Raw genomic sequence first — 8572 nt, forward strand, 5'->3', positions numbered from 1 at the left:
AAGCAGAAAATCAAAAAGGAAACAATGGCTTTGAATGACACACTGGACTGGATGGACTTAACAGACATATTCAGAACATTTCATCCTAAAGCAATAGAACATACATTCTTTTCAAGTGCACATGGAGCATTCTCCAGAATAAACCACAAACTGGGTCACAAATCAACCCTCAACAAGTACAAAAAGATTGAAATCAGAAAATGCATATTTTCTGACCACAACACTATGAAACTTGAAGTCAACAACAAGAAAAAAATTGGAAAGATCACAAATACATGGAGGTTAAGAACATCCTACTGAAAAATGGATAAATTAATTAGTAAATTGAAGAAGAAAAAAATGTGGAAGCAAATGAAAATGAAAACCTGACAGTCCAAAATCTTTGGGATGCAGCAAAATTGGTCCTAAGAGGGAAGTATATTGCAATACAGGCTACCTCAAGAAGCAAGAAGCAAGTCTTAAATACACAACCTAACTTTGCATGTAAAGGAGCTAGAAAAGGAACAGTAAATAAAGTCAAAATACAGCAGAAGATGGGAAATAATAAAGATTAGAGCAGAAATAAATGATATAAAAACAAACAAAATTGAAACAGTTATCAAAAATATCCCAAAAACACAAGTACAAGGCCAGATGGCTTCCCAGGGGAATTCTACCAGACATTTAAGGAAAAGTTAATACATATTCTTCTCAAACTGTTCCAAAAAAAAAAAAAATAGAAATGGAAGGAGAACTGCCAAATTCATTCCACAAGGCCAGCATTACCTCTATTCCCAAGACACAGACCCCCACTAAAAAGGAGAATTACGGGCCAACATCCCTGGTGAAGATGGATGCAAAATATCTCAACAAGATACTAGAAAGTCAGTCCACAGTACATTAAAAGAATTATTCACCATGATCAAGTGGGATTTATTTCCGGGCTGTAGGGGTGGTTTAATATTCACAAATCAATCAACATGATACACTACATTAATAAAAGAAAGGATAAGAATCATATGATCCTCTCAATAGATGCAGAAAAAGCATTTGACAAAATACAGCATCCATTCTTAATAAAAACCATCAACAAAGTAGGAATAGATGGAATATACCACAACATCATAAAGGCCATATACAAAAGACCCACAGCTAGTATCATCCTCAATGGGGAAAGACTGAGAGCTATTCCCCTGTGGTCAGGAACAAAACAGGGATGTCCACTCTCACCATTACTATTTAACATAGTCCTGAAAGTCTTAGTCTCAGCAGTCAGACAACAAAAAGAAATAAAAGGCATCCAGCTCAGCAACAAACAAGTCTAACTTTCACTATTTACAGATGATACGATACTCTCTGTAGAAAACCCAAAAGACTCTGCCAAAAAAATTTCTAGAATACATGAATTCTGCAGACTCGCAGAATATAAGATCAATGTATAGAAATCTGTTGCATTTCAATACACAAATAGTGAATCAACAGAAAAATATATCAAAGAATCAATTCCATTTACAATTGCACCAAAAACTGTAAGATACCTAGGAATAAACCTTACAAAAGAGATGAAAAGTCTGTTCTTTGAAAACTATAGAAAAGTTATGAAAGAAATTGAAGAGGAACGCAAAAATAAATGGAAAAGCATTCCATTCTCATGGATTGGAAGAAACAAAAATTGTTAAAATATTTATACTACCCAAAGCAATTGACACATTTACTGAAATCCCTATCAAAATACCACCAGCATTTTTCACAGAGCGAGAGCAAACAATTCTAAAATTTTTATGGAACCACAAAAGACCCTGAGTAGCCAAAGAAATCCTGAAAAAGAAAAGCAAAGCTGGAGGCATCATGATTCTGGACTTCAAGCTATATTACAAAGCTATAGTCATCAAGACAGTATTGTACTCCCACAAGAACAGACACATAGATCAATGGAACAGAATAGAAAACCCAGAAATGTCCCCACAACTATATGGTCAACTAATCTTTGACAAAGGAGGAAAGAATATCCAATGGAAAAAAGACAGTCTTTTCAACAAATGGTGTTGGGAAAACTGGACAGCAACATGCAGAAGAATGAAACTGGACTACTCCCTTAAATTCAAAATGGATGAAAGTTCTAAATATGAGGCAGGAAGCCATCAAAATCCTAGAGGAGAATACATGCAGCAACCTCTTTGACCTCAGCCATAGTAACTTCTTATTACACATGTCTCTGGAGGCAAAGAAAGCAAAAGCAAAAATGAAGTATTTGGACCTCATCAATATAAAAAGCTTCTACACAGTGAAGGAACCAATCAACAAAAATAAAAGGCAGCCTACAGAATGGGAGAAGATATTTGCAAATGACATATCTGATAAGGGGTTACTATCCAAAATCTATGAAGAACTTATCAAACTCAGCACCCAAAACATAAATAATCCGGTTAAGAAATGGGCAAAAAACATGAATAGACGTTTTCCAAAGAAACATACGAATGGCTAATAGACATATGAAAAAGATGTTCAGCATCACGCATCATCAGGGAAATACATATCAAAACCACAGTGAGATACCACCTCACCCATGTCAAAATGGCTAAAATTAACAGTACAGGAAACAATAGATGTTGGCAAGAATGAGGAGAAATGGTAACCCTCTTACACCATTGGTGGGAATGCAAACTTGTGCAGACACTTTGGAGAACAGTATGAAAGTTCCCCAAAAAGTTAAAAACAGAACTACCCTATGATCCAGCATTTGTACTACTAGGTATTTACCCAAAGGATACAAAAATACAAAGGGGTATATGCACCCTGATGTTTATAGCAGCATTATCAACAATAGCCAAACCAGATGTCCATCAGGCTGATGAATGCATAAAGAAGATGTGGGGTGTGTGTGTGTGTGTGTGTGTGTGTGTGTGCACGCGCACACGTATGTGTGTGTGTAGAATATGACTCAGCCATCAAAAAGAATGAAATTTTGCTATTTGCGATGATGTGGATGGAGCCAAGGGAAATAAATCAGAGAAAGACAAATACCATGTGATTTCACTTTTATGTGGAATTTAAGAAATAAAACAGATGAACATACTGTGGGGAGAGAAAAAGAGGGAGACAAACCATAAGAACATTTAACCATAGAGAAGAAACTAAGGGTTGATAGATGGAGGTGGGTGGGAGATGGGCTAAATGGGTGATGGGTGTTAAGGAGGACACTTGTGATGAGCACTGGCTGTTATATGTAAGTGATGAATTACTAAATTATACACCTGAAACCAATATTACAATATATGTTAACTAACTCAAAGTTAAATAGAAATTTGAAAAAGAAAAAAAGGAATGCTAACAAAAGGCTATTTTTATGGAGAACACTTTGGATGTATTTTGCAGTGGTTATCTTTCCTCTCTCTGTTCCAGAGCCATGAGGGAATATTTCTCGACTCTTTATCATCAGAACCTAGTAGAGTTCTTAGGGGTAAAATCCACGAAATTGTTAGGGTTGACTATGGCTGCAGCCCCCAGGAGGTTTTTAGCTTCATGTTGGTCCATAGTCCTCTAGCAATTCACTCAGATTAAGGTATGCATCCCTCTAGTTCATGGCTCCAAGTAAGCATATCTTGACTGTAACTCTGGATTCGCCTGCTTCCAGATTTCCCAGTGACAATTTACCTTGAGATCTCAGTTTTTTGACTAATCAAAGAAAAGTCATTGATTGTTTTCAATCAGCAGTTTTCTTGTAAGGATGGGAGTGACAGATTCAAAGCTCTTTTACATGTTGTAGCTCCTTCTATTCAATTTTAACCTATTTATTAATTATTTTGTTAATACCATATTTGTAGGAATACAATGTATGACCTGTCAATATAGAAACTGGAAAGAAATGTATCCTCCTACAAGGAGATGATACTACTTAATAATTATGAACTGAAAATGGTCTTAATGGGCAATTGATCTTGGAATTAAATACAATCAGATACAAGTAGCCATGTTTTAAGGCTTATTACTCAGAAATTCACTTTTCTGTTCATTAGAGAAAATCTAAAATCACGTCCTTAAAATAGTATTCTGATAAATATCTTAATATTTTAATTTTAAAACCAAACGTATACATGTGTGTGGTAATAAATCAAATAATGAAGGAGAGATTTCTTCCCTGTTGGGTCCTTGTCTTCTATTTCACTTCTTAGTTTTACAGCTCTGCTTTATTTTGACTCCCTAATTTCACAAGAGAATGTCAAATGTATCCTCAGTTTGATCAATTGCTAAACATAGCTCTACATTTGAAGGCAATGTAGTCTCACATTGTCTTGAATAGTGTACAAAAGCTCAGCTGAAAGAAACAAAATTTATGAAGGATTTTCTAAAGAGTATCAATTCATCTTTTTCTCTCCATATCTGTAACATTGATCTCTTGCTTAACCCAAACTATCATGAGTGCAATATGTAAACAATGTTAGATAGGTATCCAGGAGAACTTCTTTCACTGTTTTGTATTTTGGTGAGATGTCATCAACTGTGTTGGGGGTTAGTGACCAGAAATAATACAACAAATCACATGGCTGTGGTCCTAAAATGATGCTTTTGAGGATGACCATTATGTTGCCTAATATCTTCTTTCTGAGGGCCAGATGAGAAATTATTTTTATCAGGACATTTTTTGAATCTCAAAAATTTGGTTTGGTTTCATCATATTTATACAGAGCCTATTCTGATGGCCTTTTCCACCTGGCTCCCATTACTGTGAAGATTGAAGTCAAATTTATACATTTGAAATCTATCAAGTATGTACACTCATAATTTCCAGTTCATTACCAGTCTCAATCAAGTCTTTACCTATTCTGCTGATATTTGCAAGTTTTTAAAATTGTGTTATTTTTAAAAGATATTTTGTCCAGCATTACTTCAAATTATAATCTAAAAAGCAGATAGATGTTCAAAAGTAATTTTAGTACATGTCAAGCATGGTAACTACTAAAATCTAAAATAGATGTATGTAATAAATATGGCAGGAGAAAAAAAAAGACAGAAATAATCCCACTTGTTTTAGAGAATCCTGGGGAGGGTTTAAACTGGAGAAGAATCTTAACAAATGAATAGGTTTCATAGGGCTGAAGAGGAAGGTGGGACATTTCTACCAAGCGTACATTTCCACCAAGGACACAATGAATGATAAAGGGAAGCACAAGTAAGAAAGTATTTATTAATTTTTTATTATGCCAGAAGCAACTGTGTAAATGGGAGAATAGCCCTAGTACAGCATGAACTGAAAAGGGGTCCATTTCCTTCTGCAGAATCACATCTAGCATAGCTCTCAGCCCACTGTGCTTGGTTGAACAAAAGCTGAATCATAGGAGATTTTGAAACCATTTAGCTTGACATATTGAAACAGCAGTGTGGGACACTTAGTTCCACTCTGAAACATAACAAATAGTCATATCTAATGAGAATTGTTGAAGTTTCTTTATTGCTAGTGATAGAAATCTGAAAATGCTCAAATTAAAGTTGGTTTGGTTACTGGTTTCTTGAAGTATTGCTGAAGTCCTGTTTTATTTGGTCTTGAACTACTACCAGTTGTGGAGGAAATAGTAAAGAAACAAATTTTTAAAAAAGATAAAAAGCTGATAGCATCTTTAATTAGCTCCTCTTGTATTCTTTCCACAATGTATTATAAAAGCTTGTCCATTGTTAGACAAGATAAAGCTTTAAAAACTCAATTCTAGAACATTTTAGCATACAAAAGTGATGAATCCATGACTAGTGGGTAATCCTTCCTTTCTAAGATGGAAATATCTTCTAAGACAAGGTTGGCATAGTGTGCAGATAGAGATCAGTACAATTTGAAGAACTGGTCATTTGTCACTTGTCAAGTAATGTACATATTGACATACATTAACTCATGTAATTCTCACCTATAATTCTGAGAGTGTGAAATGAGTAATTCTGATTTATAGGTAGAGAAATGGATCCCGAGAAGAGAAGTGATTTGCTTGGCATCACACAGCTGGTGGGTGGTAGAACAGTGATTTGAACCTTCTTAAGCTAACTCATTTTCCAAAGAAGTTACACCTGGAACCCAGGATGTTCAATCACATGCCCGTAATGAGTGACAGAGCCAAGCTCAATGCTTTGATCAGATGATTTGCTATCATGGAAGACTTGAGAACAGATTTGAATACAGGATCCATGGGTTTGGTGTCTCTATTATTGTTACTATCTGGAAAGAGAAACTGACTTTAGCTATCTTAAGCAAAAAAAAAAATCTTGTTAGAATGAGAAATGACTTGCCAATAACTAGTAGACCATTTTGCATTTGATCTTAAATATTTAATTGACGTTAGGTGCTCCTGAGTGAGTGGCTAAGTCAGTTAAGAATCTGGCTGATCTCGCAGTTGGTGAGATCAAACCCTATGTCGATCTATGCTGTCAGTGCAGAGCCTGCTTGGGATTCTCTCTCTCACCCTCTCTCTCTGACCTTCTCCTACTCCCTCTCTCTCTCTCCCCCACTCTCGCTCTCTTTTAAATAAACATTTAAGAAAAAAATTGATGTTAAAAAAAACCTATTCAAAGTAATTGAAAGGAAGTATGTTTAAACCTAATTGATTAGTGTTCTCTTTCTAATTTGGCTTTCTTTTATTTCTTTCTAGAGTATCCGATTGTTGTTCAGCTATTCTTTATGTGATTGTGTGTGTTTGCCACTTTCTTTTTTACAGTTTTGGAATGTCAGTGGGTTGAGTGGCAGAAAAATTGTGACATAAAAGAGGGTAGAATCATAAACATCTGTTATCAAGTTTTTAATTTAGTATCATACCATTATAATTTTATGTATTCTGAATTAGGTAAGGAAATCATTGTTTCCCTTCCACTTCCTGATGACCTGTCTGAAAAAACTCTTTTTTTCTTTTCTTTTTTTTTTTAAATTTATTATTGAGAGACAGAGCATGAGCATGGGAGGGGCAGAGAGAGGAGGAGACACAGAATCCAAAGCAGGCTCCAGGCTCTGAGCTGTTAGCACAGAGCTCAATTCGGGGCTCAAACTCACAAACTGCGAGATCATGACCTGAGCCGAAGTCGGACACTTAACCGACTGAGCCACCCAGGCAGCCCTTATTTTCTTAACATGTAAAATGTTTTCCCCAGAAAACATTTCATTTTCCACATCCATTTTCCCTCTGAAAAAAAAATAGCACACAATATTTACAGTATATAAAAAAATGAAAAATAAACATATATAAAAAAAATACTTGGATCTACCACATAGCTTAGAACACAGCATTAGCAATAGAGTTGAAACTAGCCCTGGGCATTTCTCTCCTATCTCACATATTCCCCTTCCTCTGGATTCAATTTTGTCCCACATTAGTCCCAAATTTTGTGGTTACTAGGACCATGAATTAATATACACTTTTATGTTGTGTGTGTCTCAATACAGTCTGTAAAATTGTCCACATTTGTTCTACTAAATGAATCTTCTCATCACAGTGTCTATGAGCACCTATGTACTACCCTCTCTGCTGGAACTTATATTAAAGATTCTTTTGTCAATACGAATAATCTAAAACAAGACCTAGTGAAGATTTTAACTTTCACTATTTATTAGTGGACTCCTGCATCTTTTTTGTTTTTACTAACCATACTTGTTTCTCCTCATCTCAATTGTCTATTCATATTTCTGATATTTTCTAATGTAAATTTTAAAACTGTTTTTTATAGAAATCTTTTTAAAAAATTATTTATATTTTAGTCATTGTTACTGTATATACTGCAGATCTTTCCTTTGGGCTATGACTTGTCTTTTCATCTCTCCATGGTGGTTTTAGATAAATAGTTTTCTTGTTATTGTTATTTTGATAATGCATTTTTTCAGTTTTAATAAAATTAACTATATCAGTCAGTTCTTCTATAGCATATGTTCTTTTGCATCTGTTTTAAAAAGGCTATATCAAAAGATAATGATTATATCTAAAATGTTTTAAAGTATTGCTTTTCATATTTGAGGTTTTCATGCACACAAAATTGATTTGTATGATACTGTGAGATAGTGTGAAGGGGGAAGACTCAATATAGCTTTTTTTTTTCCTATGTGAATATCCAATTATTCCAGGATCATTTGTCATAGAGACTATCATTTCTAGAGTAATTGCAACACCACCTCTGTCATGTATCAAGTTCCCTCTCCTGTGTAGGTCTGCTTCAGGACCCCAGTTCTGTTCCACTGGTTGGATTCTTTTCACATACATGTTCATTTTCCTGTCAGATGATTTCTGTTCGGGCATTTATCCTTTCTAATGTTATCCATTTGAACTTACTTTCCTCTATAAATATTTCATATAATTTTTGTACAGTGGGTTTACGTAGTAATCTCCATTTTTATTTTATGATCCTGTTTTCTGTTAGATTTTGCATTTTAATTTTTACTCACACTTTATGAGACCACTGACTCTTTAAATGCTATTTTTATGGGGACAAACCCATACTGTTCATGAGGATTTAGCTTGTAAATGTTGCCCCCATAACCTGGGACCCATTATTAATTCCAGTTATTTAAATTAATTTAATTAAAAATAAAACTAAATTCCTTTTCTATTAAAAACAATTAGCATACTCCAAA

Source organism: Panthera pardus, unplaced genomic scaffold (genome assembly GCF_024362965.1).
Source record: "Panthera pardus isolate Hobbes unplaced genomic scaffold, ASM2436296v1 HiC_scaffold_10, whole genome shotgun sequence".
Classification (NCBI taxonomy): domain Eukaryota; kingdom Metazoa; phylum Chordata; class Mammalia; order Carnivora; family Felidae; genus Panthera; species Panthera pardus.